This window comes from Macrobrachium rosenbergii, chromosome 47 (assembly GCF_040412425.1).
Source record: "Macrobrachium rosenbergii isolate ZJJX-2024 chromosome 47, ASM4041242v1, whole genome shotgun sequence".
In the NCBI taxonomy this organism is placed as follows: Eukaryota; Metazoa; Arthropoda; class Malacostraca; order Decapoda; family Palaemonidae; genus Macrobrachium; species Macrobrachium rosenbergii.
This window is the reverse complement of record NC_089787.1, coordinates 46,704,104-46,729,103: the sequence shown is the minus strand read 5'-3', so window position 1 is coordinate 46,729,103 and position 25,000 is coordinate 46,704,104. Positions and strand designations below refer to the sequence as shown.

Here is a 25,000-nt window from a genome sequence, read left to right as displayed (position 1 = left end):
CAAGCTCCCTCCTTCCCATCCATGCCAACACCCTCCTACTCATCCCCATACCCTCCCGTCCTCAACGCTTCTTTCCCCACGTGGGGATCTGGGCCGTTTTTAAGTGTGATTTTTCTGCTAACTACTTCCTTCCTTGAATACCCCTGAAAGGAAAGAGATTTTTTAGGAAATCTTATTTTGAGCTCCTTCACAGTTTTTCTCAGCTATTTCTGATCACGCGTAAATTATTATTCTGATTTACAGCTTCTTTTCGTATTCGTGGGATAAAGTTTGCATCAAGGGAAAATTTCTGTTATAATTTAGGAAAGATATGATTTATTAACATCATTATTCTTTCCCGAATAAAACATAAATTACCTTTATGGAACCTTCTGTCATCAATCACCCGTCCAATATGCAAGGGGATACGAGAGAGAGAGAGAGAGAGAGAGAGAGAGAGAGAGAGAGAGAGAGAGAGAGAGAGGGCGCCAACCTTTCAGAATTAAATCAGTCATTTTTTGCAACAAATCACCATCCTTGGAAATTCAGTTCATCTGTTCAACTTCCGACTAGATGAAAGACACAATAGGGCAGATGACGGGAGGCAAGACTGAGGACTCTCGCAGGAAAACTAAATCATTCTCTTAGGAGCTATATGAGCGAAAGATTTTACCAGCCTCTCTCTCTCTCTCTCTCTCTCTCTCTCTCTCTCTCTCTCTCTCTCTCTCTCTCTCTCTCTCTCGTATGGTACTGCTTTAATCTATCGAGTGATGTAATATGAAAGACTGGTATGCAAGAAAAACAAATCTTTTTACAATCATTGTTCAGAAGAACGCTGAATATGTTTAAAAATTATTGTTACCAGAAGCATTCTCTCTCTCTCTCTCTCTCTCTCTCTCTCTCTCTCTCTCTCTCTCTCTCTCTCTCTCTCTCTCACAGACAATTTATGAGATATCCCTTTGAGGCTTTAGACTAAAAAGTGATCCCCGTCTGGTTCATATTGACTCTGCCATGAAATAGTATCTTTTGGGTATGTTAACTACCCTGACTAAACTGCTCCCGAAGCCCATAACGACGCCATATATATCCTCCGGTCTTTAGGGAAAGCGAAATGCAAACATGCATTTCCTAAGACTTCTTTCTTTTTATTTTACATAGGATGACGACCAGAAGGAAAAAATGGAGTTATGATTTAACTAAACCGGTCATACCCTACAGCATGCACATGTGTACGTGCACTCCCTCACACACACACACACATATATACATATATATATATATATATATATATATATATATATATATATATATATATATATATATATACATATATATACATATATATATTTATTTATATGTGTGTGTATGTGTGTGTGTTTGTGTTAGACACAAAAAGCCTACAAGTTCGAGACACTGTGTTTCCTCTTCAGGATGATTAATAGTGGAGCGGGTAACTACAAAAAAAATAGGGAAAAAGTGCAAATGGTGATACAGGCATGAAACTTGGCTCAACTATTCTTCTTGTCTCTTGGTCTCCTTATCAACCTCCGGCCACACAAAATTTTGCCATTTTCCAAGATGGCCGATAGGTTTTCAAATGGCGTCCTGTGGTTATTTGAATATTGGTATTCAATTGATTAATCACATTCAAATCCCTAAGTCACTCCCAGTTTATATTAAAATATTAAAAACAGGCCTTTATATATGTAGATACATCATTTCTCTGCATAGAAATATCCAAGATGGCTGTCGCTATATCAAAAATGTCCGCCAAAATGCCAAAAATTGGTACTTAAGCTCATATATGAGGCTAAAGATCGGGTAACTTCAGCCTGATCCGTTCATTTTTTGTAGATTAGAAATCAATTAATCCCCAGGTAATTAATTTTCATCCTCATTTAGAAAAAAAATGGGTAATAAGCTTAATGTAAAAGTGTAATAGTGTAGTGTCAGTGTACTACCAGGGCACACTGGTTGACACTATAGCTGTGAAACTCAGCATGGGGTTCAGTGCTAGCTAATGGCAGAGATTTGTTATTAGTTTCCCAAATACTGTTTAGCTAGCCCCACTTCAAAGTTAAACAGCTGCACCTGAATTAACAGGATGTGCCAGCGCGGGAGAGCCGAGCCAAGGAAGATGGGGCTTTAGTGTTCTAGATGGTGTACAGATCACACGGGAATTAAATAGCATTGGATGAATGATCGGGCTAGGGGTAGGATTATGACATATCTGAGCCTAGTTGTACCCCATATCTGAAAGTGCATATATGTTATATAGGTGGTAAAAGGATAAACCCTCAGCCTATAGAACAAAAGCAGTGGCAGAACAATCTTGGAAGTCAACGTCTTTCCTGAAGGGAGATAGTACGACTAACTGGAAGCTTTGTTGCTTGTGCCAAGAGGACACACGTGAAAGACTAGCTGATGCATCTGGTGCTGACTATGTTACCCTTGCTACAAACATTCCTGAATTCAATATGTTACCCTTGCTACAAACATTCCTGAATTCAATAAGTTAAATGCAATGCCTATGTCATTTCATCCCAAAAGGCTTGATGAAGGTGATGGAATTCTGCAGACCTTTGAAAATAACAAAGCAACATATCATGAATCATGTATGCTGAAGTTCAAAACAACAAAACTAGAAAGGAAAAGGAAGTCATTGTGTAAGACACAAAAAGATGATGATGCCCCATCAGCAAAATTCACACGTAGTAACCAGAAGGCAGATGAAGAAGATGCAGAAGAATCTAAGACTGAGAAAGAAGGAATATGCTTTATTTGTGACCAACCAGCACCAATCAAAGATTTACAATTGGCCATGACATTGCCTTTATACGAAAAGCTGCAACGATGTGCCACCAACCTACTAGATGAGAAACTTCTGGCCAAGCTTAGTGCTGGAGATATTATTTCTCAGGACCATATGTATCACCCATCTTGTCTGACAGTGTGTACAACAGGGAAAGGACCTGGCTAAATTCCCTGAAAATTGGAGATGATTATGTGCAGTACAGACAAGAGGCATATGCCCATGCTTTTGTTGAGCTTGAGATGTACATAAGAGACAAGCAGTTGACTACAGAAGGGTGCTGCTATTTAACAATGGTAGAACTTTATGATTTGTACAAATAAAGACGGAACAACTAAATGTTGATGTTTCCTTTGTGCACCGAACACGGCTGAAAGAACAGATACTTGCCCACATCCCTGAACTGGAGGACTTTAAAACGGGAAGAGAAATTTGGTTTGCCTACAAAAGGAAAATGGGAGAAGCCCTAGCCACGGCATGTGACTACAATGATGCACTAATCGTGGCCAAAGCAGCTAAGATATTGAGGAAACAGATGCTTGAACATGAGACAGAATTTGATGGAACCTTAACAGCAGACACTAGAAGATAATCTGTGCCACCAAGTTTGTTGGAATTTATAAGTGTGCTACAAAACGCTGGCGATAAAAAATCCCAACTTAAATATGGAACATCATCTACTGATCTAGCTTTAGCACAACTTTTGCACTTCAACTGTCGAAAGAATCCAGCATCTTCAACATTCTCCAGACATTCCAAGTCAAGAGAACCTCCGTTTCCAATATATATTGGTCTCCTGGTCTTTGCAAAAACCAGGAAGCATCAATTAATTGATACATTCCATCACCATGGAATCAGCATCAGCTATGTTAGGGTTCTGGAATTGACTAAAGGTTAGGAGAAGCAGTTGTTACAAGGGCTGTGGAGGAAGAAGTAGTTTGTACCACTACACTAAGAAAAGGGCTCTTTACAACTTGTGCTGTTGACAATCTGGACCATAATCCAAGTGCCACAACTGCACAAACATCCTTCCATGGGACAGGCATATCTTTGTTTCAGCACCCGAGCACTGATGAAAAGGGTGAGGACAGAAACTTGGCCCAAATCATCCAAAGTGGAACAAAGTCAAAAAAAGTACCTTCCCTTCCTGAATATTACACAAATGTACCTCCTGCTCACTTTAAAAATGAGAATCCCGTCCCTTCATCCAGTGGAAGTGCAGGAAACCAACAGGTTGTGTTTTCAAAGCATCTTTCTCTTGAGTATGAATGGCTTGAGAAAAAGTCAGTCTGTCGGACAGGAGTGAAAATACTGTGTCCATTCTTGGGCAGCACATCACACTTCTCAGAAGCTACAGGCCCCATTTGAAATAAGCTTGTCATCAATGTTTGGATAAACTATGGATTAAATTTGGTAGAGGAAAAGACATGAGGTGGATACCTATTCATGAAATTGCAGCAGCCATGGGACCAAAAGCCTCAGCCCTTCCTTTTTTCCATGCATTTAGCGGATGTGACACGGTGTCTGCCTTTCATGGAAAGGGAAAGAAGTCTGCATGGCAAACATGGACTGTGTTTCAGCGTGCCACACCCACCTTAACCAAACTAAGTTCAACACCAGCAGCTGTAGAAGATGAAGACATGCAAATTATTGAAGAGTTCATGGTGCTAATGTACGACAGAAACAGTTCGTATAAAAATGTAAATGAGGCTAGACCTGGTCTCTTTGCAAGCAAGCAAAGAGCTTATGATTGCATTCCCCCTACGAGGGCTGCTCTTAGAGAGCATTGCAAGAGAGCTGCCTTTAAAGCAGGGCACATTTGGTGCCAGTCTTTAGTATGTCATCCAGTTTTGCCCAGTCCAAGACACTGGGGATGGCAACAGATTGATGGCATCTGGTTTCCGTATTGGACAGATTTGCCAATAGTAGCAAAATCTTGCCAAGAACTGAATAAGTGTGGCTGCAAAAAGGAATGCCATGGCAGGTGCAAGTGCTGCAAACTGGACTTATCTGCACAGCTCTCTGCAGCTGCACTTGCTAAAACTAACTGATACACAAAACAGATTGGTTTCTCTCAGGAGATACATACTTTTTTATCTTTGGCGGCCATTTTGGAAATAAGGTGTTCATATGGTGGCCATATTGGAAAGATGGGTTCACTTTATCTCTTCATGACAGTAAGAATGCCAAAATACAAATTCTCAATCATTATATGGACAGTATGCAACTTTTTTAGGCTTATGAAATGAAAATATTTGAAATATACAGCAAATTTGCCGCCATTTTGGAAAGTGTCAGCCATCTTGGAAATAGCCAAATACTGAGGTGGGCAGAGGTTGATTTTGATTTTTGGGGATAAGAGTTTCCATGCCAAATCGGTTGCTTATATCACCATTTGCACTTTTTTCCCATTATCCCGCTCCACTATAATACCCAGAGCTCGTGGTGTATATTACCTTTTATCTTTTCATCGATGTAGGTTTATAGCTGGAAACACACACACACACACACACACACACACACAAACACACACACACACACACACACACATATATATATATATATATATATATATATATATATATATATATATATATATATATATATATATATATATATATATATATATATATATATATATATATATATATATATATGTGTGTGTATATATATATACACACAAACATATATAAATATAAATATACATATATATATATATATATATATATATATATATATATATATATATACGTAAATATATATATATACACACAAACATATATAAATATAAATATACATATATATATATATATATATATATATATATATATATATATATATATATATATATATATATATATATATATATATATATATATATATATATATAAAATCACCAACACGTGATTTCTATATCACTAAAAACCACAGACGATCAGTTTCAATTTATTTCTAAGCCGCTGACAAAAGACTGATACATCATGGCAGAAATTCGCAATACATATGCTAAGGGGACAGTTCAAACAAACAAGCCGTTGGAAACTAAAATTCCACACCTAACAGGCGTCAGTGCGAGGAGCAAAACTCTTATTTATGCTTGGGTCAAGCACTGTGTTTACAAATATGATTATCCTTTTTCCTTACATGGCTACCACCTTCCTTCAAATTTCAACATTTGACACATTTCTTCTGAAATTATAGAATCAAGTTTAAATATGATTTGACTCATATTCATATTATTACAATAACTTTCTTTATAAACTAGGCTCAATGATATTTCTTTTCAGCGCAATACTAGAATAAGGTATCTTTTGCCCTGCTCAGTTGATTTTATGATTGTTTTCACTGACAAGTACAAAAATTAAACTGTTCAACTGTGCATATTTTACACATTTCTTATGCTGCTCTAATCTCTTTTCCAATGTTTAACTAGTTTAACCAATATACAAGTATTCACAAGACTTACATGATATTTGATATAAACATCCTTTAGTACTATCAGGAGATTTCTTTTGAAATACCATTTAACTCCAAAACTCTTAAGAAGATATGGGTTTTTGTGTTGTTTTTGTAAGTTTCTTTTTTTGTTTTTGTCGCTTCTAATACATAATAAGGATATTTCAGTTTCTTGCCTGTATTCATAATCTCGTCTACTTCATCATCGACGCATTCAGGACTATGTGCATTTTTATTTTGGTCAAAGCAAGAAAGTTAAGAAATCATTATTCACAACTACGTTTCAAAAAGCATCACGTATATGTGGCCCCGAATACACAGATGATGAAAAGATAAGATTAGGAGTACAGGCAAGAAACTGAAATATCCTGACTATGTGTTACACAATGTATTAGAAGCGGCAAAAGAGACTGCATCAAAACAAGAAATAATAATAATAATAATAATAATAATAATAATAATAATAATAATAATAATAATATGAAAGATATTACCATTTCCTTAAGGTATTTAGAGTTGATAGAACGTTAACAACAATAAAACAAAGAAACCAATAGCCTACTTATAAAGACCTCTCCCGGCAATACTGAAGGATGTGTATATCAAATTCCACATAAGTCTTTTGATAACTTACATTGGTTAAACTGGAAAAACATTGGAAAAAATAAAAAATGTGTAAGATAAGAAAAGATAAATGTTGGAAATTTTATACATGATAGTGAAAACAAACATACAATTGGGCAGGAGTAAATATATAATTTTATAAAAGAAAGTTATTGTAGTAAAATGAATATCAATCTAGCCATAATATAAACTTGACCCTATAATTTCACAAGATATATGTAAAATGTTTAAGTTTTAAGGAAGGCACTAGGTATGTACGCAAAAGGATAATCACATTTGTAAACACAGTGCCTCATCGAAGCGCAAATAAGTGCTGTCGCTCCTCCCCCTGACGCCTGTCAGGTGTGGATTTCTAGTTTCCTACGGATTGTATGTTTGTTTGTAATGTCCCCCCTACTATATACTGTATATATATATCGTCATTTTTTACTACCGTACTTTGTCAGAACCTACACTTAGTTTTTTCTTTCTTCACCTGTGGCTGTGAGTGATGTTATATAATTATATATATATATATATATATATATATATATATATATATATATATATATATATATATATATATGTATATATATATATATATATATATATATATATACATATATATATATATATATATATATATATATATATATATATATATATATATATATAATTATATATATATATATATATATATATATATTTATATATATATATATATATATGTGTGTGGTGAGAGAGAGAGAGAGAGAGAGAGAGAGAGAGAGAGAGAGAGAGAGAGAGAGAGAGAGAGAGAGAGAGAGAGTAAACATTTTGATGACTACTTCACCTTCAGTCTCTAGAATTCCACATTTCCTCCTATTCCGAGAGTCCTGTGCTAATTTTCTTGCACGAAAAGTTGTATACTCCTAAAGGTTCAAATTTGCCGACACCATCGTCCAAGATGGCTGGCCTTGCCAGACTTTTTATGCTTTATATAACCTTAAATAACTCAGTAATACTGGCAAAAATGTAGTTTGCTCAGCTGAAAACCAGAGATAAAAGGCAAATAACGAACTAATTGAGAACTCTCTTGGGTAACACCTTTCGCAAGAAGCATCCACGCCATCATCAAATGCAGCATCGAAACTGAAGAACCGTCGACAGCAGGAGTCAGATTGCAACAAACGGGAAACAAAACCGGGGTGCAACAAAAGATGAAGCAAGAACATCCAATACAAAACAGCGGCGAAATGTTACGTAAGTTCCAATGAATGGCACAAATGGGGAAAAAAAATCCGCCCAACATAGCAGCGTCCATCCAATGTCCATCACGGAATTCCAAAATAGGGAGGAAAAAAGGACGTTGGGGTTTTTTGGGAATCACAACACGTGCACGGAGCGGGCCTCCGTCGGAAGGAGAGGGGTTTGAAGACGTCAAAAACCGGATGCGCACGTGCAAGAGAGAGAGAGAGAGAGAGAGAGAGAGAGAGAGAGAGAGAGAGAGAGAGGGGGGGAAGAGAGAGAAAAGGGAAAAGAGGACGACCCAAAGGGAAACAACAAAACAGGAAGCAAAGGGTTGGATGGGGTGTGTCACTGCGGCAACCACTGCCAATGTCGTCACTCAGTAAAAATAAAAACACAAATCACTAATATATATATATATATATATATATATATATATATATATATATATATATATATATATATATATATATATATATATATATATATATATATATATATATATATATATATATATATATATATATATATATATATATATATAATTATCACTTAGCACTAATAAATTTTACTTTCAATTCAAGGTTGATAACACTCTCCAGGAGCTTTCGAGAGTTCGCTGTGGTCTGCAGGAAACTTGACTGATAAAACACGATATAAAAAATAAATTACCATAGGATATTTAACTATATATATATATATATATATATATATATATATATATATATATATATATATATATATATATATATATATATATATATATATATATATATATATATATATATTTAACTATATATATATATATATATATATATATATATATATATAATAAATTACAAAAGGATATTCAACTATATATATATATATATATATATATATATATATATATATATATATATATATGTATATATGTATATATGTATATATATATATATATATATATATACATGCACACACATACATACACACACTTTTATACTCTAATATTAAGCCACACATATCACTTAGATATCAAATTCACTATACATCCTTGGAAACAACTTCTTCCCAAAGGAACTACAATTGGTAAGTGCAGCAGACCGGCCTTTGCTTTAAATATACTGGCAGACACTCGATTTGACAAATCGGCTACCTTGACAAGGCAGATGTACTTACCAATTATAACTCCCCCTAGGTGTACGTTATTCCCAAGGTACATGTGAGGCTTAATATCTAATTACAAAAAGGCACGTGTGAAAGTGACAACACTTCATTATATATATATATATATATATATATATATATATATATATATATATATATATATATATATTATATAATAATGTATATGTTTTATAACACTTCATTATATATATATATATATATATATATATATATATATATATATATATATATATATAGAGAGAGAGAGAGAGAGAGAGAGAGAGAGAGAGAGAGAGAGAGAGAGAGAGAGAGAGAGAGAGATTTGAAGCTAATTTACAACTCTTGTCCCAGATGATTGGCACTGCATACTTTAATTACAAATCTGAAGATATATACTAGGAAAAATTAAGACTTATTATCGAAATAAATTTTCTAGAGAGACAAAATTTTTAAAAGCATAAAGTTTTCACTTTCGTCCTGGATCAAAACAATGAAATAAAGACAACAGGTAGGGACACACCTAAGTATCAATAAGTTCATAAAAAAAATCTAAAAAATTCTATACATGTGCCTCCATCAAGGTGATCACAATATACATACCAGCGGACAAATATCAGGGATATTTCGATGCAATTTTAATTTCTTGGTAATTGCTTTTTTTTTTGCTGAAGTAAGCCAAAAGACCAGGGCCAATTTTACGCATTTAAAAAAGATTATATTCCATATGACTTAACAATGTTCCAATAAACTAAGCTTTAAACGTTGGATACCTACAAATCACTCTTTTCCAGATTACTTTAGATTCGTTTAGAATTCTCTACACTCCCGGAGATTCTATTAAACTTGGAAAGGAAATGAGGCTGTTTCATCATCAAAATTCAAGAGAAAACTAAACAGTGCCTCTCATATAATACTTACAATATTTACATCCCAGTCTCCGTCTGTCTGTCAGAGTCGCATTCTTTACAATACGGATTTCCTAATACTTTCCCAGAGACCTAAAACGTGAACTCTGAGTCTTATTTCATCTGAACATAAGAAAAGACCCGAAGATATGTCGATTCATTATTGACATATAAGGCAGAAATGCCTTTGCAACATGTAACCCTCATGTACCTAGGTGACCTCCCTGAATTATACCTTGAAAGTCGATGGTCTGAGGGACAAAATTGTCGTACAGGAATTATGTGTAAGTAAATGCTTTTATGGCATGCAAGTCTTGATAGTAAAACAGGACAGCAGAGAGGAAAGGGTGCCACGAAAAAAAAAAGTAAAGTAAAAAAAAATACAGGAGCTCTTAGAGCACTTATTTTGATTTTTTACTTGATCATTACAAGCCTCATCTAAACATGTCTGTCACACCGAATGATATGTTATACAGAAGACTAAATATCACAAGGTCTCATTTCAGAGAAAGAAAGACATGTTCATGAAACTATCCTTATGTGGCACATGTAAGAAAATACTGTTCAAGGACATGGGCTCGGTCATCTGATGGGCAGCAAATTGGTTGTTTGGTTCGATAAAGCTGGCTTATGCCAGCACGGTCCCTTCCCCAAAGAAGGCCCGCAAGCTCGGTAAGGTGTTAAAGAGAGCAGGATGGCTGGTGTGGACCTCCGGACTCTGCACTCTGTTCACCCAACAAAGATATATGGACAGGACTTCTTATAAAAGTTCTCTTCTCATATGCATAAATAAGCCATTAGGCTCGGTCATAAAGTCATGTCCTACCGAACTTCAGGAAGCCCTTCCATAACATATCTAGTCTATAAAAATAAGGTGTATGCTGGACATGAGAACCCAGTACTGGAGATGAATGGCCACTATGAAACACAACACTGCTCTTACCGATTGATTTGAAGACAAAGGAACCAAGCCAGGACCCTTAAAATATGATCATGCCATTCTGCCCTACCCGATTCAATGGGAAAAATATAAGCCGTTGTTGTTCTTTTATCCCAATCAGAATGGAATGCAATGGAATGGAATGGAATATGGAGTTTAGGCCAAAGGCCAAGCACTGGGAACTATAAGGTCACTCAGCGCTGGAAAGGAAATTGAAAGTAGGTAGGTTTGAAAAGTGTAACAGGAGGAAAATCTCGCAGTTGCACTTTGAAATAATTGTTAGGAGAGGGTGGATAGCAAGATGCAAGAAAGATATGAATGGAGGTACTGTAATACTGTAAAAGGAACGAAAGGGGTTGCAGCTAGGGGCCGAAGGGACGCTGCAAAGAACCTTCAGTAATGCCTACAGTGCACCCTGTGAGGTGCACTGACGGCACTAACCCCTACGGAGGTTTTTTTTTTTATTCCAATCACCCTAGAACCATCCACTACCCAGTGTAAATATGACCCGTGTTTGCAAATACGTACAAAAGTGTCTACTAAATTTCATCTGTAGGATATGAAGCCTCATAAATTGAGGTTAATACGAAGTTTTCAGAGCTGACATTCACAAACGGCAAGTTGGGCTGTACTGCTTTCTTTCAGGAAGGATCATTGATCACGTTCTGGATCACAAAAATACTGAAGTTTAGATGTAGGTGGACACGACCTGCCCAACTTTTGAGCAAAGGGTTTTGCTCATTACTGTACTTGACATTTACAGTTAGATAACACACGAAAGTTTCCTTGCATCTGACTGCTTCACTTTCTGTCTGCACAATATCTTCTCAGCCAAAATATTTAATGAACGCATATTGAAACCGTTTAATCCAAACTGGCTTTGTGTCTCATTCCTTGGATGTAATTTACATTCTAATATTTTTGGTGTTTCTCAACTACTGCTTAAACATATATTTATCCTAGTTTTTTTTCTACTGGTTTCAGTTGCTAATAACACCACCAATAGATTCATAAATTAGAAGTAACAACATTTACTTTTGAATTTCATGAAATGCCCGGCTGAGACATCAGAAAATAGTCGAAATATAAAACCCGGATATGAAATTTCCAAAAGAAAAGAAGAAAACGACAATCAAAGGAACCCTGAAAGGGGTTAAGTGAGAGATCTGCACGAAAGAGGCGACGGAAACTGAGTTCTATAGGGAGGAGAGAAAAGACATTATTATTCGCCCGGGGAAAAGGAACGTCATACGATCATGTCTTTTCTCTGGCGACTTCCGGTCAGGAACGATTAAGCTAAAGATTTGCGAGGGGCGGGGGATGGGAAGCTAAAGCATCTTCCTACCTGAAGAATAAGGGAGCGTATCACCTATAATCTTTCACTGCTCACATGTCAGAAAGACATCTATAAATTATAGCCATCTGTCATATGCAGTCTCAATATTATTATTAGTATTATATCATCGAAAACTCATAATTAAGCGTACCTCAGGTGGGGAAACAAATCCACAGGGATAAAGCTGTTAAAATTTTTTTCTTTTAAATTTCAACATCTAAACCTCCGTGGGCTTGTTTCCCCAATACTATCATTATCAACATCTTTCCCTTTATTCGAAAGCTTCAAAAACTCTTACTGACAAATATCTGTAATAACAGATACAACCCTAATCAAGTATTTCACTCCAAAATCAAATAAAAAGAACTCCTTATCTTGTACAGGGTTTGTGTGCTAGCCGAAGCTAAAGTGGCAATGATTCTGTATAGAAAGGCTCCTTTCTTTAAAACTGTTTCCACGAGTTTTTCTTCGATGTATCAACCGCACATCAAACACTATTTTAAAGCATCATACTGATCTTAAAGCGTCATATTGCCATATGACGCCAATCTTCGTTGACGAATACTGAAAACAGGATCGCGCCCGAAGAACGTAATTAACACTAGCAACGGTGGTACCTGACCAGCTGATGCCTTGTAGGAAAAAGGAGAAATAAAAAGTCAACTACAGCTCCGCCACAACCCAACCACCCACGAGGAGGCGACAGAAGATCCCACCCACGAAAACCTCATGCACACCTCCCAGAGAAGGAGCAATCACAGCCATCATGACAGACACCTTTCTTCTTCTGTGACTCCGTCACCTGGACTCGGATGACCACTAACGACCAAGGTCCAACAACAACCCTCTCTCCCGGGCAGGGTTCCTCTCCATACGCGTTTTAATTAACCATACTGACCAGGCATCTTTGGCTTCTCATTTACACCTCCTTCGGACCCACACGTTAGCAAAGGTAAAGTTTACTGGCCGTAATTACTGGTGGGCAAAAACCAGGTACCCATATGGAGGTGGCAGATGCACAGGGGCACATAAAGGTACCAAAGGTGGGTGTTAACGCAGTAGGAGAGTGTACCAAGCACGTGTTTCTTTTGTGGTCTTTCGTGTTGGAAGACTAAAAACTAACATTCACATGAGCCAGGGTCTTCCACTAATTGGGGTGCCAGTTTTCCATTCCCTACCAACGGTTGGATTCAAAAGTTGTAGCTACCCAACAGTTCGTTGAAAATGGTAAAAGACATTATTCCTTACTTTAGAATGAACTCTAAAGTCACAAAAACCCAATATTTAAAACAAACACATGTGACTCTACTTCATATATATATACATATATATACACAGTATATATACCTGTTATATGTGTATATATATATATATATATATATATATATATATATATATATATATATATATATATATATATATATATATATATATTTCTTTATAAGCATTTCTCCCTCAAAAGAGGTAGTTCCAATTGGTATTAAGCTTCTGATTCTGAGTGGGATTTTTTTTTGGCGTGACAATGCTGGGCCCTATGCGACAATCTCAGTCGACTAACTATATACCATGTGAATACTTTACTAATTAGGTCATTAAGGGCATAATGGACTCGTTCTTTAGTAAGGCGTGGTCGTTATTCACTTTGCTATGGAGACTGTACAAAATCTAGTAAAAATACAAACGTATACATATATACACAAATACATCTCCATTTATTATATATATGTGTGTGTGTATGTATAGATACGTACATATATAATTTTGTGTATATGTATATGAACAAAAAATATACATATGTATAATACCCGGTATATATACATACTGTACATACAGTATACGTATACATGCACATATGTAGTCAGAGGGCTATAACACCCAACTCCAATACACCCTAGGATATACATTATATTACCTGACATCAAGCTACACATTCACTCCATGATAAGCTGTGATAACTTTAGTGTGTGAATATCTGACTTCACCTGTCATGCCAAACGAACTATTCTGCAGCATTTGAATACATAAATTACGCAGGCTGCTAGAAGAAAGCCGAGTCTCTGTTTTTTTTTTTTTTTTCCTTATAAGACTCGTTTCATCTAAAGAAACCATAACAGTGACGTCATGTGGTTTCTCTGACATCCCTGATAGTGACAGCATCCTAACATGTTTTGCACAATTACCGTCTCTGGTGTCTTCTGTACACAAAACCGATTATCATTTATATCTTATATATTTCTGTTTGGGTGTCTTCCACAAACCTTATTTCGATGACGAAATTCCATCGTCAACTACTGTAACAGATGATATTGTTGGGCTTCTGGTTTCATACACGGTAAAACCGCGTAAGCATTTCCAATACCGTTATGAATGAATGGTAAGGGTCGTCATTTGGAGAGAGGCTGCAATCCTGCGTCAAAGCTCAGTGGTCTTTTGCCACTATGGAACTCGATAGCATATTCAGCAGCTCTTTTGTTCAACTATTCATGTTTTCATTGCAGTTTTGTCTGATTCATTTTGCTCCAAGTATTCCGCTCTTTGCTCTATCTTCCTTTTAACTCAAGTACTATCATGATTTTCTGAGGCAGACTGTTAAATATGTTAGACTTAATTAAATAATAATAATAATAATAATAATAATAATAATAATAATAATAATAATAATAATTATTATTATTATTATTATTATTTTTATTTTACAGAGCAAAAGATTAGATTATAACCATAATAACTAGTACTCCTAATCAAAAACCGATAAGGACGATGCCATATTAAAAAATCAACAAAACCACGACAACACTTAAACAAAAATAACGATAATTGCGCTTTTGAAGATAAGCTGAAAGCATCATGGGAAATAATGGTCTTCTTTTATCCTGCCTCATAACATAACACCACTATATCACTTTTTATCAAATCGCACGACCGCATGAAAATAGCTTATACACATTTGATTCAGCAGACGAAGGATGAACGTAGCGATGACTGACTACTCTTTTGCTTTTCTCTGGCGCCACCCCTATTGGGAAAAATCATAATACAGTATACATATACAGTACACACACACACACACACACACACACACACACATATATATATATATATATATATATATATATATATATATATATAATATATAAATAATGATAAATAATATTGCCAAGACCAGGAAGAACATTCTTTATTACAAGCTTTCGAGGTATAAAACCTCATCATCAGGCTGAAAAAACCGACAAGGATGAGAATCAATAAAATTACAATAAAATGAATTGTCATAATAAAACTTCAGCAAAAATACTAACGAAATATAAAATGAACAAGTAAATACAAACTAAAAGGGTGAGACGTAAAATAACGAAAAATTAAAAACACAAACATAAAAATATGAAAATAAAACTATAGTGAAATGTAAACAAACTACCACTCACAAAGTAAAATATTTAACGACCTAACTGAGTACCTGCTATGAAATTACACGATAGCTAGTTGAATACCAGACGAGTTGTTGTTCAATTCCGGCTTCATCTTTTTAATAGTCAGCGACTCTGAAATTAAAAGGTCCAGTCTACTTGCTGAAGTTTTATTATGACAATTCATTTTATTGTAATTTTATTGATTCTCATCCTTGTCGGTTTTTTCAGCCTGATGATGAGGTTTTATACCTCGAAAGCTTGTAATAAAGAATTTTCTTCCTGGTCTTGGCAATATTATTTATCATTAAGCTAAGATTTCCAAGTAGCCGCCCAATTACCGAGACTATATATATATATATATATATATATATATATATATATATATATATATATATGCGCGTGTGTGCGTTGGAGTTTGTGCATAAAATTCTAAACGATTACTTCTACTCAGTTTTAGTGGCTCATTAAGACCCGTTTCCGTTAACAGCAGACAACGGCCGTTGAATTGAGGCTCAACCCTCCACTTTTATCCGGAGCGTGAAAATCTTAAAATCGACGATTTTTGGCGGTATCCCTTTAGGCCATAACGAGCATCGGATCCAGTCCGTTGTTATTCCAGACCAGCCATGGAAATCCAAACTCATCAGACTCATCATATCTCTTCATTATCTTCATTCCCTACTTCAGCATCCTTTCCTTTTGAACTCTCAGATGAAAGGGAAGACCACGCGCTAGATTTCCGCTGCGCTAATTGTTCCATTCTTCCCGTTTTCTATCGTCAGGGACAACTTGGGGGGGAAAGGACTCTAACCGCATCCTCTCTCTCTCTCTCTCTCTCTCTCTCTCTCTCTCTCTCTCTCTCTCTCTCTTATTTGGTGTACTGAAAACAAATTCACATATACCATCCTCACACCCTACAACTGAATCTTTTCTCTTATATTTGCGTGTCAGAGAAATTACTTAAAAAAATGCGAATGCCATATCTTTTGCTATCCACAACATCAATCATGAAAACAAAATGGAATTTTTGATCGGTTAGAAAACTTTATCGATTCGGGAAAAGTGAACAATCACCTCTTCAGCACGCTTTAGGCTCGGCAACGGATGTTTTTCTATCGCCATTATCTTCTTCATTAAAAGAGCCTATGGGTTTACCCACCGCCAGGGTGCCATCAGTCCAGAAAGGGTGTTGTGTCAGAGGTGGAGCGTTTAAACAAACGCCCCACCGTGACGGCAGTGTGTGGAGATGACAATATCGCATTCTTCGCATGACTATTGGCCAGCCAAAACAAGGCACAAAAGAGCAGTAGTTCATCCCGAGAGGATTGGAAGACAAGAAAAGCACGGAACAAAGGCATTTTGTCATGGGGCCGAAGAAGAAAAAGAAGCAGAAGAAGGGAATTTGCCTTCTGTGCTACAGTGTGAACACACAAACACACACACACTCTATGCGCAACGGAAATGTGTTAAGCAGTAAATAGTAATGTGCACTTCCCCTCACTATTTGTCTTGCCGTAAAGCAAATGGGAAGATGGCCATTTAAACAATTTTGGCTTGTAGAATGATAATGATAGTTGGATGTAGTCTTCTGCACAATCTTCACGCAGACTATATATATAAGTTAAATAAAAAATCATATATAACTTAAATAAAAAAAAAAATATTCTAAAAAAATTAAGTCCATCTTTATTACTCTATTGGAATCAGTAACATCCGATTGCGCGGATCAGCCACTGGTTCTTTTCCCCAACTGCTTGGCATTTAAGTATTTTCTTGCTTCCGTTTCCTGCCAATTATAAAATCTCCTGTCCTTTAGGCCAATCGTTCCTTTCAGATTTAAACACCACTATTTCTTCAACTTCTCTTCGTATTTCCCAAGAAAGAAATTTATGATGGCAGTGTGGTCAGTCTCCTTTGAATTTCATGCAGCCATTTTCCAACGAAACATGGTTAAGTTTGTCATGAATATCTTCGTGTGCAAGAATAATAATAATATCTTTAAATAATAATCGCCATCAAAACTTACTGTTATTAAAGCAAGAAGAGAGAATGTTTTTGCAAGTTGCACGATTAGTGCAATCTCATTACATGGAATGAATCCACTAACGCGAAGAAACTGAATATTAAAAATATTTTTTACTTGATACTTCAATAAACGAGGCACATTCCTTAAGTCTCCTCCATACATATGACTGTAAACTAATACACACGGAAAAAAGACAGATCAATCAGTAGCTGGATCACAAGCCAATACGATAAGAGAATTATAAAACACACGCTCATCAGTATCAGCTCCGCTCCAGCTGTATATACACTAACATACTGAAACCCTTTACGAGGACAAAGGCGAAACGAGAAAAAGATTGAGATATGTAAATTCAAGCTTAAACTTTATCTCTCACACCTGGTCCTTGCAAACACTCGCACTCACGGGTACCACGTGTTGAATCCCCGGCCCCTCATTGGCTGAGAATGGGGGCAAGCTCGCGCGGGAACGCTTCTGATTGGCGGAATCACCTGGGGAGCGTGTGCCTAGTACTATCGTCAACTCATGGTCACACTGACGCCACGCACATAACACATCCAGTTGCTGTCGAGATATCTGGGTTTCATCGCCGTCGGTGTTTCTAACGTGGAAAATTGTGTACAAACTCTAAATGTGGACAAGACTGATTCCAAATGGAATATCTCGGCTTGAAATAACCTCTTTCCTCAAAAGAGCTTATTTGGCGCGTTTTTTATGCCGGGTTGCTGTGGGTGATGAGGGAGAGGAGGGGCAGCTGCGCCGCAGATGCGCTTGTGGGTCCAATGCTACCACTGGGGTTCAACTCAGATAACATACTCTTTAACACTGACGCACTTACACAGATATCTTTCAGTTTTTACCATTATGTATTCTAAGTACACACAATCATACGGTCTTTTATATTTCATGTGTATACAATATGCAATATTATATTCTCTGCGCTTAAAACAAAGTAATATATATTCCACTGCCAAACATCAAGAACTGTATATCCACGCAGTTACGACAAAGTATTCTACACTCTGAGTACAGCATAATTATATAGTTATTTCCATGCAATATGAAAGGATCAGACATACTTTCAATGTGCAAAATCTGAAATGTTTTACAAGATTTCTGAAATGATGCAACAAAAATATCTAGCGAAATTACATTTAGCATACATATGTTTAATCAAGCTTTAGGGGAATCTCTTAACGTCACACAAAACTATATGATAATCTCTAAGATAACGTTTACTCACTACTACGCCTCTCTTCCTGTTGCTCGAGCTGATTATCATTATCTGAATTTTTTTTTCTTTTTAACTTTGTACGCATTAGCTGCTATCATATTATTGGGCTACGCATGTGGGCGCCAACACTCCATGTTACTATTTTTATATTCATTACTTTCTCAATACAGTTCCAACAAATTTTATTTCGTCTATTACTATATGGTAACTGCACTGCCACTTTCGTACGACAACCAATTATCGAGTTTATACATACACATCTATCTATATCTACTATATATATATATATATATATATATATATATATATATATATATATATATATATATATATATATTACTAACAGGAACTCATTAAAACTGGATGGTATCTAGCGGAGATATTTAATCCGGAAATGTTACAAGCTTTCTAATCCCAGATCTCTTGTAACTTTTCCTGACAAAATATCTCCGCTAGATACCATCCAGTTTTAATGAGACCCTGTTAGTAATTGCGTTAATGCACAGAACAACTGTGTAAGTGATAAAGCTAATAATATATATATATATATATATATATACATACACACACACACACACACACACACACAACTCAGACTGGTATTTCACGCTCATTTTCTTTTAGAAATACAAAAAAAAAAAACATTTTCATACGCTTTTAACACTACACAGTGATGCAAAGAGTATATCTTCATAATACGATAAAAATTGACCCTTAAAAAATGTCAAGCTCTCATATACAGTACAAGTCAAAGCACAAAAAAGCTACCACTTATTAATAATGGAAAGGGCGAGCAAGCACAAACGATTTCGGTCACAAACTATGGTCAATCCCAAACGAAAATAAGATCAATAGCATCCGGAAGACGAGAGAGGACATCACGAAGCGATGGCAGTCCTAAGAACGCGAGACCACTCACAGATCACGCACCCGATGACCACAAACTGCATGGTCAGCTGCTCTAGAGATTCCCTAAGGTCGAAAACATCCTCCGATGGGTATTTAGTTCAACTCTGCAAAAATCATGCAGTGTAGGTGGGCGGCACTGGGTCATCAAGATGACCTAAAGCCCTTCAGAATAACAATCCTCTGCACTACATGACGAACACGGCAGAGAAGGCAAGGACCTTAGAGGATGTCTCTAAAAACCCCTGCAATTTATATAGCAAACAGTGAGAGATCTTTACCTCCATTAGAAACATGGGTCTATTGAAGGAATTGGAATACAAATGAGTATTTATGTGCACGCGCATGACATTATATATATATATATATATATATATATATATATATATATATATATATATATATATATATATATATATATATATATATATATATATATATATATATATATATATATATATATATATATATTATCACAATACCACATAACCTGTTTACCACACATCACCAAAGGATAAAAAATAAGGGACTGTGTGTTTGTCCTGACCGGTTTCGACTTTATTTCTAAGCCACTGACGAACGATGATCCATAGTGGTAGAAATCACAATATATATACTAGAGGGACAGTACGGACAAACATACAAACCGTTGGAAACTAAAAATCCACATCTGAAAGGTGTCAAAGGGAAGGGAAAAAAAAAAAAAAAACTCATTAGTGCAAGGGTCCGGTAATATGTTTACAAATATTATCATTCTTTTTTCATACATTATCTACTACCTTCCTTGAAATTACAGGATCATGTTTATGTTTGACTGATATTTATGTTCTGACAGTAACTGTCTTTTCTAAAACTTGACTCGATGAGATTTCTTTCCTGTGCAATACTGGAATAAGCTTCTTTTTTTTTTTTTTTTTTTTGCTCCTCCTTAATTAACGGTGATTGTTTCCGCTACCATGTTCAAAAAATCCACTGCTCACCTTTGCATATCTTACAAATATTTTATACTCTTCTATTCTTTGTTCTAATGTTTTTCTAATTTGACTAATATAAAAGTTATCAAGGACTTACATGGAATTCTATACACACATCCTTTAGCGCTGTCGGAAGAGTTCTTTGTAAGTGCATGTTTCGTTATTTTATTGTTCTTAAATGCTACATTATTTTAACCTTAAAATGCTTAAGAAGATGGGGGTATTTTTTTATATTATTATTATTATTATTATTATTATTATTATTATTATTATTATTATCATCTGGTAGTACAAGCAAATTTTTTGTGTTGCAAGCGTTTTGTTAAGATACAGTCTTTTTTGTCACTTCTAAACCATTGTCTAATACATAATCAGGATATTTCAATTTCTTGCCTGCATTCCTAATCTTATCTTTTCATCATCAGTGTAGTCAGGGCTACATGTACGTAATGCTCTTAAAAGCACAGATTTGAACACTTATTTCTTTTCTTAACTTTATTGCTTTGACTCTGCTAAAAATGCACACTGGAAGCAATATTAGTAGGTTTTCTGTAAACACTGTATTTAAAACTATTACTAGTTCTGTTTTAGACAATCCAAAAAAGGTAGGCACCCATCCCCTTCCAATTATAAAATTCATTTAACTTGTCAAAAAGGCTATTTACACTTTCGTTCCTAATCTCTTATTTTTTCACCTGTGTGTGTGTGTTTGTGTACATGAGCACTGGCGAATGAGAGAGAGAGAGAGAGAGAGAGAGAGAGAGAGAGAGAGAGAGAGAGAGAGAGAGAGAGAGAGAGAGAGAGAGAGAGAGGATGGGACAGGCACTAGGTAGGAAGTTAGTTTAATCCTCATCTATGTAGCTTAGAAGAACCCTGACTGGTTAATTTTGGTTGCAGTAACACCGAAACAGTGCATGCCATCCTACTTGCAGATTAGTTTAACGAGACAAACACGTTTTGGCCTCGCTGACCCAATACTAAAAATTCCATAAAATACGAGAAGCACATCTGGATATGAAAAAATGACCGCACTTCACTATCGGTGCAATAATCAAATTTTATATGAAAGCTTAAAACGGAGCTTCGGCTTTTAATTCTGGTTCGCATACTTTCGCATCTCATTTAGACCCCAAATAATGTTAAGATTTTTCTAAAGATAAGCGTGAAGTATTTTTTTCAGTAATACAGTACCGAAAAGGTATCTATCATTTCTCAATTAACGCACCGTAGAAGGCCCATAATAACAATTATTCTATGAAATATATAAATCAAATCTACTAAAGTTAATCTTTCTATTAGCGTCGGGTCCATACGTTTATTTTTTCCATTTCCACGAAAGACTGATCTTCTAGACAGAATCTTCTCTCTCAACAGACTCGTTACTCTGAACGATGCCTGGTCTTACATTCATCGTTGCAGTCTTTCTTTAAAACCTCAGATTTCGAACAGACTATTTTAAACAATAAAACAAATACTACACATAAATTAGCGGATTTTCCTTCAAGCCTTTTGTAATAATAATAATAATAATAATAATAATAATAATAATAATAATAATAATAATTTGAGGTTAGTACTAGAGCAATACGCGCTTCTCATCGATTGCCAGTCAACTTATATCCCAGAGCATAACGGCTGATGAAAGACATCATTATGGTTTTTGCCAAGTAGATAAATGGATAGGTTTTCTCCCGACGAAATGTATTTGTGAAACATAGCTGCCCCAGATAGCTATAATTAACAGGAAGGTCTTGGGCTTCGTATCATCTAAAAGACCTTCACTAGTGGAGTATGTATGCCAAATATGAAGTCTTCGTCTGTCATAGTTCAAAAGTTGAAGCTGTGTACAGACAAGACAAAAGTATGGTTTCCTTTATTGCCCATCAACCGCCAGAAGCTTCGGATGACAAGGTAAGTGCGACAGAAAGCCGAGCAAGCCACAAGTCAAACGGAGAGAGAAAATCAGTCACCTCCTATTCCCCAACCCCACTTACTCGATAGGGAACTAACCAAAGAAGTGGTTCTTTTTTTGTCGCTTAATCTCCTCATATACTTGCACTTGGTACAAAAAACAACACGCAATATTGAAATGTTCAAAAAGATATTAAGTAATGCTGGCAAAATCATATAATTAAGGAAAAGTTTTATCCTAATCTACAAACTGACCATTAATATATATACTGGTGCTACAAGTGGTAAGTAATTCACAATATTAGAAAGATTATGGTAAATAATGCCGCCAATAGCGCATATACTGTATGTATGTATGTATGTATGTATGTATGTATGTGTGTGTGTGTGTGTGTGTGTATGTATATATATATATATATATATATATATATATATATATATATATATATATATATATATATATATATATAAATGTGTATGTGTATGTGTGCGTGTGTGTGTATGTTTTACTGGGAGCATTATCTGCCATTATCTCTCAGATACTGTGAATAAGTACCACTTGTAGCACCAAAAAACTAATGATCAGTTGGTTGATTAGGATGAAAGCCAAAGTTTAACATGCCGTTATTAATATGATTATGACAGTATTATTCAATATTTTTTTATCATTTTAATACTGATTATTATTTGTAGACAAAAATGAAATGTGCATATACATATAAACAAATATTTGCAACCAAAAGGCCACTACATCAGTGTCGTACAAGGAAAAACAATGAGACGATGAAAAGGCTTCAGCATAATATTATGAAAAATACGAAAAACATCTTTCCCTGGCCATTCGGATGCTATCGCTATTCATCTCTATGGTGAGAGAAAACAAGAAAGTCCTTCTTACCCTTCCAAGGTTCCAAAATAGGAACGTAAACTTTTGGCTGCTTTGAAGTGTTGTCGCTGTGTGACCTCGGCTTCAGGGCAGCGAGGGGCACGTGCCCTAAAACGGCGTCCGCGCCCAAACAAACATCCATTACTTGTAGCAGCAGCACCAGCCATTATAAGAGGGTCCCACAACATTCAACCCATTGGTAAAGGGAAAGGTTATTTTGGAAGGTATTTTCGGAAACATTATGGGGATCATTTTGGCAGGACGGGTAAAATGTCACAGGGGCCTGAAAGGCCAAGGGAGGGGTGGTGGGTGGGGGCATAGAGGGTCGATAGGGTATACAGCATTATTATTGTATAAAGTGACGCAGGCGTAGCAAAAGCTCCTCACATTGTCCCTGTCTTCACGGGCGTAACAGCTGCGTTTGTAACTGGAGGGCCGAACTCAGGTACCTACAGAAATCCTGAAGGACATTGTTAAAAGGGCTAAGGCTGCGTCGATAAAAAGCAACTCGATGGATGTTTACAGACACCTATTCATGGGAGGAGGGATCATAATGGAAAAAGAGAGGATTTCCAAACTGTTTACGTGAAAGCTAAAACTTGCCGACGAAAAATCTAAAAGGTGAAAGAATATCCCAAAAATACCCCCCAAAAAAAAAGATTAAAAAAAAAGGGTCTAATATCATACACAAAAGAAAATCCCATTACCATAAGCATGCTCCCTTGTCAAAGTAAGAGAAAGAGATTTGCACATTACAAACCACCCATCGTTATGCACATAACCTTCCTGTAAACCATGATAATGTTTACAAAACACCAAAAATACAGTTTTATTAAATCATACAATTAGCAATTAACTTGAAATCTGACCCCTTAACTTGAGAAAATAAATAAATTCGTCTTTCAGAAAGAAAAAGAGATTAATGTCACGAACGATGCTGAAACAGAACAATCTGTAATCCTTGATATCGCTGAATAGTAGTACAAAGCATTTCGTATGATTTCAGAAAAAAGAAAAATTTAAAAAGCCTATTCTGTCTTGTCCAGTGTACCAAATAAAAGATTTATCTGTTGTATTTCACGTCAAAGAAATATAATAATAATAATAATAATAATAATAATAATAATAATAATAATAATAATAATAATAACAATTTCCAATTGGGTCTTTCTTGTCCTCACCGGGGTGACAGTAGGGAATCTGGGAATTCCGAAGGCTTCTAGGAATTCTGGAGGCTTCTGGGGCTTCC

General features: G+C 35.7%; 1 protein-coding gene across 6 annotated transcripts in view; it reads right to left on the bottom strand.

Annotated features, from left to right (window-relative positions):
* Positions 1-25,000, bottom strand: part of LOC136830826 (delta-like protein B) — a 628,420-nt gene that overhangs the window by 121,262 nt on the left and 482,158 nt on the right. The window lies entirely within an intron of this gene.